Below are 14,539 nucleotides of genomic sequence, written 5' to 3'. Positions count from 1 at the left end.
CACCAATACAACCCTGAGATTCTTTTTCCTGCAGGCATACTTAGCAAATCTATAGAACTGTAACTGTAAACAGGATTCATGAACAGCAAACTGTGCAAATGCAAGTATAAATAAATAGCAATAAATAATGAGAGGATGAAATATTTAGATAAAGAGTCCTTAAAGTGAGATCATTGGTTGTGGGAACACCAGAAATAGAATGAGTGTAGCTATCCCCTTTTGTTCACGTCAGGCCAGGATGGCCGAGTGGTTAAGACGTTGGACTTAAGTTCCAATGAACAGATGTTCACGTGGGTTCGAACCCCACTCCTGGTAATTGATTATCAGTCCCTTTTGTTCACGAGCCTGGTGGTTGACAGGTACTAACTGTTTTTGAACCTGGTGGTGTGAGTCCTGAGGTTCCTGTACCTTCTACCAGATGGCAGCAGCGAGAAAAGAGCATGGTCCTGGGTGGTGAGGATCTTTGATGATGGATGCTGCTTTTCTACGGCAATGTTTCATGTAGATGTGCTCAGTGGTTGGGAGGACTTTACCCGTGATATACTGGGCAGAATCCACTACCTTTAGTGGTATTTTCCACTCAAAGGCATTGATGTTCTCATATCAGGCCGTAATGCAGCCGGTCAGCACAGTTTCCACCACACATCTATTGAAGTTTGCCAAGATTTTTGATGACATGCCAAATCTCTGCAGACTCCTGAGGAAGTAGAGGCACTGTCGTGCTTTCTTTGCAATTACATTTATATGATGGGTCAAGGACAGGTCCTCTGTGATAGTGACACCCAGGAATTTAAAGCTACTGACCTTCTCCACCTCTGATCCTCCGATGATTACTGGCTCAAGGACCTCTGGTTTCCCTTTCTTGAAATCTACAATCAGTTCCTTGGTCTTAATGACAATAAGTGAGATGTTGTCTTACACCACTTTGCCAAGTTTTCAATCTCCCTCCTGTATGCTGATTCATCACCCTCTTTGATACAGTCCACAACAGCGTCATCAGCAAACTTGTATATGGTGTTGGAGCTGTGCTTAGCCACACAGTCGTAAGTGTAAAGTAAGTAGAGCAGGGCGGCTAAGCACACAGCCCTGTGGTGCTCCTGCACTGATGGAGATTGGAGAGGAGATGTTTTTAACCAATCTGAACTGACTGGCGTCTGCAAGTAAGGAAATCTAGGATCCAATTGCACAAGGGGGTATTGAGGCCCAGGTCTTGGACATTACTGATTAGTTTTGAGGGGATGATGGTTTTGAATGTTGAGCCATAATCGATAAAGAGCATCCTGATGTATGCATCTTTGCTGTCCTATTGTTCCAGGGTTGTGTGAAGAGCCAATGAGATAGCATCTGCTGTCGACCTGTTGCTTTGATAAGCAAATTGGAGCAGATCCTAGTCTCCACTCAGACAAGAGCTGATATACTTTAACACCAGCCTCTCAAAACACTTCATCACTGTGGATGTAAGTGCCCCTGGGTGATAGTCATTGAGGCAGGATACCCCACGCTTCTTGGGAACCGGTATTATTTAAACAAACAGGAATGCTTAATCAACCAAAGATTACTCAAATATTACTTAAATATTAAATAGTCAACACTCCTCCCTGCTTAGCTATAAACTCCAACTCAAGAGAGAATACATCTCAACTATTTACACAATATGCTATATAATACAACTACTATATACGAACACCCATAGCGTAGTCGATGTTTAAATTGTCCCTGCATCTTGATGGTCTCTTGATGCTGTCAGAGGATGGTGCTGGAGTTCTGGGCCTTGGGCAAGATTTAATCGATGCATTTTGTGGATTGGACTCTGTAGTTCACATAATTCTGGGTTTCTGGTTTCTGGTCGCTCCTTTTGTTGTTGCTATTTTGGACAATTTTGAATCAAGGCGACCTGCAGGTAACGAACAATGAGCTGAACTGAATATGCCTGGACTCTTTTGATTTTGTGTTTTATATTCTGTGTTTTAGCTCTTATTTTGTGTTTGGTTTGCACAATTTGGATTTTTTTTGCGCATGGGGAAGGAGGTCAATGTTTTTCTTTGAACATGTTCCGTGGTTTTCTTCCTTTCGTGACTGTCTGCAGGGAAGGCAAATCTCAGGGTTGTACACTTCGTACATAATTTGATAATTAATGTACTTTGAATCTTTGATGGTGGCAGCGAGGAGGGAGCATGCACTGGCTGGAGGGGGTCTTTGATGATGGATGCTTCTTTCTTGTGGCAGCCTTCCTTGTAGATGTGCTCAATCGTGGGGAGGGCCTTGCTTGTGATGGACGAGGCTGTGTCCATCACTTTCTGTAAACTTTTCTGTTGAACTGAAGTTAAACTAAAGCCACACCTGCCTTTGCACTGATGTCCATTTCTCCTTCTGGGGGAGGTTCCATGGAAAAGCATTGAGAAGGACCATTCTCTTCCTAACCTCTTCCAAAAGCTTATTCCTCCACAAAGACACCTAAAAAGCAGACAACATGGTCACTCTCATCGCTTACGGGAGTTTGCTAAGCACAAGGTGTCTGTTGCATTTCCATAGACTGAAACAACAAAACCACATGGTTGGCTGTGGAGTATTCTGTGATGTGTTGGAGTCATGTAAATGTTGGGACTCCACATCACTCCAAATGTGGATTAGTGCATTCAAGGAGAGTTGCTCCATTCTACTGCTTGCTAATGAGATTTTATTTGTTTCTGTTTAAACTATAAATTGAGGCAATTTTGCACTTAACAACACATCAAAAGAAAACATTATAGATGAATTGGCTGTTAAATGCCAATATTGACTTATGAGCATTTTGGTATTGAGGATGGTAGTGGTGAGGCACAAGTGGTTTAAAAGGTTCAGAGTGCTCTGTGTGAGTTGCAAATCACAAACACAAGAGATTCTGCAGATGCTGGAAACCCAAAGCAACACACACAAAATGCTGGAGGAACTCAGCAGGCCAGACAGCATATGCGAAGGGGAATAAACAGTCTACCTTTTTGAGCCGAGTCTTCGGGTCTTGGCCTGAAACATCAACTGCTTAGTGTGTTATTCAGTGTGAGCAGCCTTTTTAACTGGCGGTACAGCAGCTGATTGTGAAATGCTCCGGCCGAGGCTTCGACCTATGCAAATGCAACCCAATATCCATAGCCTCTCGATGACAAGGATAATCCAAATGATAAGCACTTTCTCAAAACTACCTTATTCATAATAAAGTATATGAATAATGCATGACTTTGAAAAAGTGTCTATCATTTGGATCATCTTTCTTTACAATTAATACAAATCTTTCTCTACTTTTTATTGCACCATTGATTCAAAACATCTCTTCACAGTTCAACATCACCACTTGTGTTTCCTCTTTAAACTGTGAGAAGCTGTTACACAGGACCCACCCCTCAGTTTCAGTGGCGGCAGTGAATCTTCGTAAAGGCTGCACTGAACTTCACTGTGATCATCAGCATGGATCGCTGCATCCTAGAGTGGCTCCAGTTGTTTTGTGTGGACCTCACCTTACACAGGGAGACCAGCAAGTACTTGGCAGACCAAAACACATCTTCCACCAAGCTGATGACCTTCTGCCAGTACTCGATGCTTGTCTTGGTGTGCGTCCTTGGGAACAGCCCATAGATCATAGCGTCTCTGTGCTAAATAACGGCTTGGTAAAAAAAGTCAGCAAGAACTACTACATCCCTTGGCAAGAGGACAGACCCTGACAAAGATAAGCCTTAAAGTAGCCTGTCCTGAACACCACAATGCCTCAGAGAACCACTGCTTGGTGGCTTTAGACAAGACTACCACAGGTTTGTAGTTAGTTTATACTGTTCAGATTGAGATTTAGAAGTGCATTTTGAGGTACCTTCCACCATTCTTCCTGTTCAAAGAGGATGGTTGGAATCAGAATTAGAATCAGGTTTATTATCACTGACATGAAATTCGTTGCTTTGCATCACCAGCACAGCATAAGACATAAAAAGAACTTTAATCTACAAAAATAAATAATGCAAAAGAGGAATGGCAAGATGGTCTTCATGGGTTCATGCACCATTCGGAAACCTGATGGCAGAAAAAGAAAAGCTGTTCATAAAATATTGAGTATGGATCTTCAGGCTCCGGTATCCAAAGGTAATAATGAGAAGAGGGCATGCACTGGATTATAGACTCCCTCTTGGAGATACTCTTGCTGGTGGGTGAGATTGTGCCCAAGATGGAGGTGGCTGAGCCTATAACCCTCTGTAGCCGCTCTTTGATCCTGCACTTTAGAGGTTGTTGTAGCGTGGATGAAGTTACCGGAGAGACAGAGTCACTGGTAGATACAAAGCAGCTTCTTTATTCTACACAGCAAGGTACAGCAGGCATCATACGGACGGAGACACTTTCCGCAAAAAGGTCTGCTAGCTAAAATGTGGGCTCGATATTTATATGCTAAACACAAAGGCAATCGCTACTTAAAAAGTTACAGACAATGCTTCCTTTTGAAGTTACATACAAACATCACACCTTCGGATTTCATCCTTTCCTTCTGACGCCAACATGCCTGTGTTGGTATCCACAGCCTTTAGTTCAATCCACAATACATTTATTTGGCATTTTACGTGCTAAAATAGAAGACAATTAATAATTATATGTATAGATAAGACTGTCTTCAAAACTACAGCATCAGGCCCCAGAAGCATCTGGTATTTATACCTTTTAAGGAAACTCATTGTGGTGGACTCAATCCACTGTCAAACAGTTAAAATAGAAGTCTGGTGGCCAAAGTCATTTAAGTGTAAACAAATCATCTACCCAAAAAGAAATCCACTCTAACAAGCTTCCACACCAAATGGTGATGCAAACTGTCAGAATACTCCCCACTGTAAGATAGAAATGTGCAAGTCTCTGGTGACATATCAAACGTCCTTAAACACCTAATGGAGTCGACCCACACTGGCATGTCTTCTTTATGATTGCATTAATGTGTTGAGTCTAAGGTAGGTCCTCCAAGATGTGATGCTCAGGAAGAAAATCAAAAAAGAAAAGTGGGATAGGAATTAGGACTTTGTCAGCTACTAATGGTGGAACAATGGACAATGAATCCATGAACACTACCTCACTATTTTCACTTTCTTTGTGCATAACTTATTTAATTCATTTTTATAGTTTTTTAAAAAATTATCTACAGCAACGTACTGCTGCTGCAAAATGATCAAATTTCACAACTTATATCAATAATAATTAACCTGCCAATAATCTCAATGTTGTTATTCTCTTCATATCCTAATCAAATCTGTTGAAATTCTATCCCTCGCCCACATGCCAGGGGCCTGTTAACACCAATCAGCGTGTTTTTGGGAAGTGGAAGAAATGGGAGCACCCCACAGGAAACCCACATGGTCTTGGGGAGATCGTGCAGACTCCACACGGACAGCATTGAAGGTTGGGATCAAACTGGGGTCTCTGGCGATACAGCAGCTCCAGCAGCCGTGCCCCATTGCCCTAACTGCTCAGAATCCGGAAGGATCCTGGCAGAGGCGACTAAGTTAAGGAGAAGTAAGGGGCGGCACACAAGCACACAGACGGCAAATATGAGGTGTGGCCAGACCAGGACCAAATGAACGCCAGAAACCCTGATATTGATGGATGAGAGGGGCTTGAGATGAAATTCTCACAAGTTGTAAACTACAATGGGAGCTTGGTGACTCCTTTAGCTCTGTGCTTAGCCCCTGAGAAATGAAGCATTGTATAATTTGGACCAAGCCTTTCCTCAGACTGTCCACCTCTGGAGATTATAATTTGAGTACCCCGTATCAGCATGACGCAAGAACATGAGAGGAACGAACAACTTGCTGGAAGAACTCAGCAAGTCGAGCAGCACCAATGGTGAGGAGTGGAATGGGGGAAGGATTTGTCAAGTTTTCAGGTTGAAACCATACATCAGGATTTCGACTCAAAACATCGACAATTCCTTTCCTCCCATGGTCGCTGTTCAATCCATTGAGTGGATTGTCTGTTACTCCAGATTCCAACATCTGCAGTATCTTTCATCTCTACAAATACAGGAGAGAACACTTAAAAAAATTCAGTGGAAGCAGAATTTAAAATTAGTTCTGCAATATTACAAGAATGTGTTAGAGAGATGGCTGCTTTTGTAAGGTGGATGCAGAAATTCATGTCATATTTTGTCCTTTTACTTATTTACCCTGTATTTTATCCCCAGTACCTTTTACACAGATATTGATGGCAGTCCCAGATTTATAAGAAGTATTTTTTTTAGATTTTCGCCTGGAGTTTTATGCAGCTATTTCATGCCAGTCTATGTAAGCTTTCAGACAAAGATTAAGCTGCCTTTACACTATAGCCCAGGACTTAGGAGAATAAACTTAACTGATCCATCCTTTGGCATTCTTTGTTTATAATGTGAAGCCAGTCCTCTATGAACAATGGCGATGAGAGGAATAAAAATGAAGGTAATTCTCTGGTTTGGGAATTAAAGGTCATCAAAGGCAGTATAAGATGTAAGCATTTTCCTGCTCTCTATTCCAGTCTAGGCTTGCTGTGACACATTCAACAGGGCATGTGTGAAGGAGACCTGAGGAAGAATAAACACAAAAAGGAAGGCTGGCTTGAGAGGTAAAACGGCCTACTCTCGCTCCTATCACAAACAAGAGAAAATCTGCAGATGCTGGAAATCCAAGCAACACACATAAAATGCTGTAGGCAGTCAGCAAGCCAGGCAGAATCTGTGGAAAGGAGTAAACAGTCAATGTTTCGGGCCAAGACTCTTCATCAGGACAGAAACGTCGACTGTTTACTCTTTTCCATAGATGCTGCCTGGCCTGCTGAGTTCCTCCTGCATTTTGTGTGCGTTACTCCTGCTGCTATTGTATTCTTAGGAAGACACCAGAGTCGGCAGATGCTGAAATCTGGAGCAAAATTACAGACTGCCGGAGGAGCTCAGTGGGTCAGGTAGTCTCTGTGGAAGGAAATGCACAATCAGCATGTAGGGTCAGAGAGTCAGAGTCATAGAGCAAATCAGCATGGATATAGGCCCTTCAGTCCAACCGTCTAAGCCGACCATGTTCTCAACCAAGGTGATCTCGATTTCCAGCATTCGGCCCATACCTTTCCACGCCTCTCCACGCTCCCCATTACTCCTAAGTTCTACCCATATGGCCTCACTGGACAATACTCCAAGAACTGGGGAGCTTTCAAGTCTCTGAGCAGTGCTGTTAAATCTTCCCTGACCAAAAACGCAACACCTCTTCTTGCATCTTTGTACCTGTTACGCCTGCAGCATAGCATCTGTATCCTGGAACAATGGTCTGCCAACCCAGCCCTTCTCTCAGCCATGTCTCCGTTATGTCTATAATATCTCAGTCTCCAGAGCCAGTCCATGCTCTGAGCTCATCCACATTTCCTCAATCCTCATGCATTGAAATAAATATAGTATAACTAACTGGGTGTTCCTTTCTCTGTCTTTTCTGTGTCCCTGGCTATCCTGATCACTAAATATGCTATCACTGGCTACTGCCTTAACCCAAGACGTGCTTCTGCTCAGAGTCCTATTCCACTGCCAATCTTCCATTCAGTATTAGCAAACTTTCCTGCAAGGATATTGGCCCCTCTCTGGTTCAAGTACAACCTGACCCTCTTGTACATGTTAAGACTCTTCTTGAGGACTGACGGATAGAGGGGAGATAACCAGTTTTCAGAGGTGAGTGGAAGGGGTAGAGCAAGATCTGGCAAGTGGATCCAGGAGAGGGGTGGAATGGGGTGGTTTGTGATAGACAGAGGGAGGAAGGAAGAGTGAGAAATAGCAACAGAGGCTGGAGGTGATAAGTGGAGGCAACAAAGATGGTGGAATCTGATAGAAAAGGAAGGTGGTTATGGTTACAGATCCCACAACCAGCCTGGGTCCTAGGGGCGCTGAAGGTGGAGTATTTTCATAAATCAACATCTGTAAAGCAAGTTCCCAAAAACAACAATGTCACACTGACCTAATGATTTATATTTTGGGAGACCAAATATTTGCAAGACGACCAAACCAGCTGATTGCCTAGAAATTGTTCCCAAGCTGGTTAATATTTCTGATGAGAGGTCATCAGCTTCAAGTGTGAAGATAGTTCCTCTCTCTGCAGATGGTGCCACATCTGTCGTCTTTCTCCAACATTCTCCCTCACTATGAAAACGGATTATCTGGTTAATATGACACTGCTGCTTAAGGATCATATTTCCAACATCCAACAGTGAAAACAGAAAGAAAGTTACCTTTTTTTGTCCGACGTACATCAACGCATTCAGTGAACTGTGTCACTCGTGTCAAATCAGATCAGCGAGGATTGTGCCGGGGCAGCCCACAAGTGTCGCCACACTTCTGGTGCCAGCGTAGCAGGCCCACAGCTCACTAACAGTAACAGTGAGCTGAGACCAGAGCACCAGGAGGAAACCCACACGTTCATGGGGGGAGCGTGCAAACCCCATACAGACAGCAACAGCAAACCTCGATCTTATATCCGGCGCTGTAAAGCCAAACGCTATAACCACTATGCTGCCGTACCACCTGCCATGATGCTCTTCAAGGATACTCAAGGTGGTGTAGTTAATTGTAAATATTAAACAAGACTTCATTTTGCAGTAACATGAGTGAAGTTAGGAGGTGGAGGACTTTGTGAAAAGTCACAAGTAATCCCATGCTCTCTCACCACACTAAACTTTTTTTTTGGCAATGTTTGCAACTATTTTTCCTACCGTTTTCAACCCTTGGATACCCACTTATAGAACCCTCACTTTTTACACTGGTTATAGGCATCCGCTAGTCTCATGAGACCATGGATTTGCGCCTTGGAAGGTTTCTAGGTCGCAGGCCTGGGCAAGGTTGTATGGAAGACTGGCAGTTGCCCATGCTGCAAGTCTCCCCTCTCCATGCCACCAGTGTTGTCCAAGGGAAGGGCACTAGGGCCGATACAGCTTGGCACCGGTGTCATCGCAGAGCAATGTGTGGTTAAGTACCTTGCTCAGGGACACAACACGCTGCCTCAGCTGAGGCTCGAACTAACGACCTTCAGTTCATTAGATGAACGCCTTAACCACTTGGCCACGCGCCAGCACTTACACTGGTTACAGTTGCATTAAACAAGCTGTTGGACGGATTCAGCGAATCAGGCAACATCTGTGAAATTAGAGGGATGTTGATGCTTTGGGTTGACACCCTGAGAGCGTAAAGGGGAGACAGCCAGTTTAAGGAGGTGAGGTAGGAGCTGGCCAATCCAGCTGAGGAGTTGTTGATGGGCAGGTGGAACCATGTGGGTGAGGGGTGTGTGAAGCTAGAAGCAGAGGCTTGGAGCTGATCGGCGGAGATGATAGAGTCTGGTGAGAAAGGAGGGTGAGGAGTGGGACAGGAAAGCAGAGGGATGGTGAGCAGATAGCAATGCGACGGGGGAGAGAAGACCCAATGGGTAGAGTGTGTGGGGGAGTAGTATGAAATTGCCTTTTCCAAATGCTTGCTCGTGGAAAGCGCTATTAAAACAAAAAAATTCATACCTTCTTAAATGTTTCTTTCCCCAGGCAGTTAATCTGATGAACCAATCTACCTACATCCTATTACCTCAGTCATTATACTGCACTGTAAACACTTTAAACCACTTTTTACTGTATAATGCTGTATACATTATAAATAAGTGCTGTTATTTATGTATTTATGCACATTTTATTCCATGTCCATAATTTAACCTCTAACTTTTTTGATATAATTCTTTTATCTTTATAATTGTTGAGTGTTGTTTTTGTTTCATGTCCACACCAGCACACCACAGCAAATTTCTAATCCAAGTAAATGCATATGGCAAATAAGTTTGATCCTAAATGATCTTAAATAAAACTGGGTAACAGTCGCTGTTTGGAAAGAAGAGAGGTGTGTGAGAGAACCTGGGTGGGCTAGAAGGAGAAATAGAGGAACTCAGTGGGTGGGGCTCACCCAAAACTGGAGAACTCCATGTTCGTGCCATCGAGATGTAGACAACCAATGTGGATTGTGAAGTGCTGTTCTTATAATTTGTGTCGGGCTTCACCCTTGGAGTGGAAGAGACTGAAGTTAGTCAGGTTGGTGTGGGAAATAGGGAGGTGGAGTTAAAGAGGCTAGCAATCAGGAGCTCAAGGTGTTTATTGTGCAACAAAGTGCAGGTACTGGGCAAAGTGGCATTTGAAAAGTTCCTTGAAACATATTTTTAAGGGACATTAATTTTGAACACAAATTGTTCTAATTATCCGCTCCTTTTCTGTTGAGATGTTATTCTCAGGCCTCATCACCCCTCTCAGGTAGTTATGTTATCCCAGACAGTGCTCTGAAGAAGAGCAAAGGCAATCTCCCCAGTTATCCTGGTTGGAATTTATTCCTCAGTTACCATCAGCAAAGTGGATTGCTGAGTCGTTATCAAACTTAGTCGGATCTTGCTGTGCACAATTAACATTTCACATTGCCTTCTTTACAACGTTGACGTCATTTCGGTTTTATTTAGCTGGTTGTATTGTCTTAGAGTTGTAAAAGATGCTGAAGAAATGCAATTCATTTTTTCCCTTGATTTCATTTGTCAAAGAGTAGAATCTGCAGGAAAACACTAAGAGATGATGGGCTACCTTCTCCCGTTTGTTACCCTGAAGGAACGAAACTCAACACCCCTACTTCCTCCGGAGGCTAAGGAAATTTAGTACGTCCCCTTTGATCCTTACCATTTTCTATCGATGCCCCATAGAAAGCATTCTATCCAGCCACATAACAGCTTGGTATGGCAACTGATATGCATGTGCCTGCAAGATTCTGCAGACAGAGAGGTGTGGACACAGCTCAGCACATCAGGGAAACCAGCCTCCACTCTATGGACTCTGCCTATATTTCTCACTGCCTCATTAAAGCAGTCAACATAATCACAGTCCCCACGTACCACAATCGTTCTCTCTTCTCTGCTCTCCAACCAGGCAGATGACACAAAAGCCTGAAAGCACGTATCACCAGGCTCAAGGACAGCTTCTATACTGCTGTTATCAGACTCTTCAACTGTTCCCTAGTATGATGAGATATACTCTTGACCTCACAATCTACCTCATTATGATCTTGCAATTCGTTGTTTACCTGTACTGCACTTTCTCAGTAATTGTTATACTTCATTCTGCATTATTATCGTTTTTCCATTTAATGGTTGGTACTGTATGAACAGTATGTGAGACAGGCTTATCATTGTATCCCAGTACACGTGACAAAAAAAACCAATACCAATATCAACACCAAACTTCTGGAAGCTGGCCAAAGTTGTGCCTTGTATCGAGCCTTTCATCGAATCCATTTGGAGGGGTGCTGGTCGAAGGCAGCAGAGGCACTTAAAGCAGGCCCCCCTGGACATGGTTGATGTTGCCATCTTCAGCCATGGGGGCCAGAGTTAACCACAGCAAAACTGAGGTCCTGTCTTCGGCATCTGGTCCAACTGCCCTTTGCTTTCTCCTATCCTCGGATCTGATCACCTGAAGGCACTGGGAATATAGTTCAGGATAAACCAGGAACTGTTTGCAGAATACAGCCAATCTGCAAATGGAGGGCGAGGGAGGTGTTGAATCCTTCTGTTACAGGAAAGAGACAGGTCATCAGGTGTGAGTTGCTCTACATGGTACAAGTGTGACTAATACACAGCTCCTGCATCACAGCACTCATCCAAGCCATGTCACATTTCATCAGGAGATCAAAACTGGATCGCATTCACAGAACATTCACACATTGCACAAACCTCCAGAGAGCGTTGGAGGTGGGAATGTTCCCAATGTGGCCCACATCCTGAAGACCACTGCTGTGTGTGTGGCTGCTTTCAACTGTATGTCAACTCATTCTGTATGATAAGCAAGTGCTGAGATACTGCTTCTCCCTAAGGAAGAGTCCAGACTTCTTATTATGGCATTTCGTTCATCTAGGCCTGCCATACTACCTGTCCTCTGTGCAGAAGATCACCTTTCACCATAAGTCAATCAAACAGCAGTTTTTGTGGAACGTTCCTGAAACCCAGTGGGGAAAGGAGATGGCCAGTGGTTCCCAGAGCAGACTGTCAACGTCTTATGGTAGAACATGCCATCATCTCAACCAAGTAACACAATAAGCAGCTTGTTTGGGCTGGTTGGTGAGCAGGACCCACCACACACAGCCAGGGAGTCAGCAACACTATATGCTGCCCTTGATGGCGGGGAAGATACCCTCTTCCATCTGAACCTTGAGTGTGCCTTTGTCAAAAAAAAGTCTATTAAAACACTGAGTAATGCAGGGGCCTGTGTTGAACAAGCTGTTCCCTGGGGCACCTACTGAGACAATGTGGAATGGTCGTAAACTCCATGAATATCATGGCACCCTCTAATCTGCCTGGTTACCTTGTGCGTGGAGATGCTTACAGCAGAATGTTGCAGGCTGGCACATATCATGGTCCAGAGCAACGTACTGTGGAGCACACCATCAACTGGTAAAGCCACCATACATTTTCCATCGAGAAAGGCCACAGCTTAAGGCCAACGCTACACGCTGAGGCTACGAGCCCATGTAAAAAAATACCTTGGACATTACTCATGTACATCATGAAAGAAAAATTAATGTCATACTGGCATCATATAAATCTAATAAGCAGTAGAATAAAAGGCAAATTATAAATTGATAATTTTTATGAATAATGTATAATTTTGAAATACAACACTCCTGATCTTGATCATGAAGGCTTCCATTTTAAATTAAAGATGATTGTGTTTCATACTGTAACCTTTGCAACATTCTGCTTTGACACAGAGCAATTGTGCATTTGTTTCTATTAAGAATGAACACACAAGATTCTGTAGATACTGGAAATCTAGAGTAACACGCACAAAATGCTGGAGGAACTCAGCAGGCCATGCAGCATCTATGGAGAGGAATAAAGAGTCGACAGTTTGTGCTGAGACTCTTCCTCAGGACTGGAAAGGAAGAGTAAAGAAGCCAGAATAAGGTGTGAGGCGAGGAAGGTGTACAAGCTAGTCAGTGATAGGTGAGACCAGGTGAGTGGACAGGTAGGTGGGTGGGGCGGGGGGAGGAAGAAGTGAGGAGCTGGAAGGTGCTTCCCCACCACATTATCATTCTGGCTACTTCCCCCTTCTTTTGCGGTCCTAATGAAGCGTCTCAACCCAAAATATTGAGCATATTGGCGGAAGCAAATTCAAGAGAAACTGAATAAACTGTATATAGTGCAAGTGACAAACTGGAGAATAAAACATATTGGATTGCGCTTTTGAAGAACTAGTTATCTATAGGAACACAATGATCTAGGCAGTTCATCCATGACTCCATGGATGAGATAAGTTAAGAAAGAGTGAAAAGGGGATTTTTTTCAGGAGACACCTGTCTAATACAAGATACCGAACCAATGTTCCCTGCTTTAGTCAAATGCATGCAACAATCACAATTTTAAAAAGAACAGAGAATCGAGAATGTGATCTCCCTCCAAGTCAAAAATCCTTCTGCACCAACTCTGTGCTATCTCCCTCTTGGGAAACACCACCAATACTATAGACAGTTAGGCTCTTGGTGTTAGCCCCATCACAGATAGCCCCCACCCCTTTTTCTTTTCACCCCTCTGGAGTAAAAATAAACAACTGTGTTTTCAACAAAAGCAGAAAATACTGGAAAAACTCGACAAGTCAGGCAGCATCTGTGGAAAAAGAAGCAGTCAACATTTTGGTATGGAACCCTTTCTCAACACTGGGAAGAGAGAGATGCATCTTAGTTTTCAATAGGAGAGAGGTTGGGGGAGAGATGTATGGATCATCATATCACAGACATCTCTTTTGTCCTACACTTCTTTTCCTCGTCTTTCTGCCCAGTGAAGACTTTTGTCGTGCATCGCTCACTTTTCCTAGTTCTAATAAAGTCACTGACAGAAATATTGACTGTTTCTCTCTCCACAGATGCTACCTGAGTTGTTGAGATTTTGCTGCATTTTCTGGTTCAGAGCAGAGGCAAGGAAGATTTTTTTAAAGCCAGAGGATAGTGAATCCGTGGAATTCATTGCCACAGACCCCTGCGGAGGCCAAGTCATTGGGTACATTTAAATATTAATATAAAACGGAGGTTTGAAGCAGAGGTTTTGCTTTAAAGCAAAGCTTGATAGGTTCTTGATTAGTCAGGGTGTCAAAGGTTATGCAGGAGAATGAGATTGAGAGGGATAATAAATCAACCATGATGAATGGCAGAGAAGTGTTGATGGGCTGAATGGCCTAATTGTGCTCATATGTCTTATGGTTTAGTTTCAGATTTCCAGCATCTGCAGAGTGTTTTCATATCTTCATTCTACTCTTGTATTTTTAACTTTACCAAGTTCTGGAGATCTCCCTCCATGGATGTTGACTGACTTTCTGAGTGATTCCATCAATTCTCTCTTCAATTGCCTTTCCCTAAGCTATCAATCACATTATTTTGCTTATTAACATCCACCTTAGTGCCAAGAAGTATACATGTCTCATACTGCAAAGATAATTAATGGCATAAATCCTGGCAGAATCACAGTAAGAAATATCTGACTGTCTCTAT

At 43.3% G+C, this 14,539-nt stretch overlaps 1 non-coding gene across 1 annotated transcript; it reads left to right on the top strand.

The window, feature by feature from the left end:
• Positions 1–232: 232 nt before the first annotated feature.
• trnal-uaa (transfer RNA leucine (anticodon UAA)) lies at positions 233–315 on the top strand. Its single transcript has one exon. It is a non-coding gene; the product is annotated as a tRNA-Leu (tRNA).
• The last annotated feature ends 14,224 nt before the right edge of the window (positions 316–14,539 follow it).

Source organism: Mobula hypostoma, chromosome 6, assembly GCF_963921235.1.
Source record: "Mobula hypostoma chromosome 6, sMobHyp1.1, whole genome shotgun sequence".
Classification (NCBI taxonomy): domain Eukaryota; kingdom Metazoa; phylum Chordata; class Chondrichthyes; order Myliobatiformes; family Myliobatidae; genus Mobula; species Mobula hypostoma.
The sequence above is the reverse complement of the archived record's forward strand: the minus strand, read 5'-3'. Positions and strand labels throughout refer to the sequence as shown.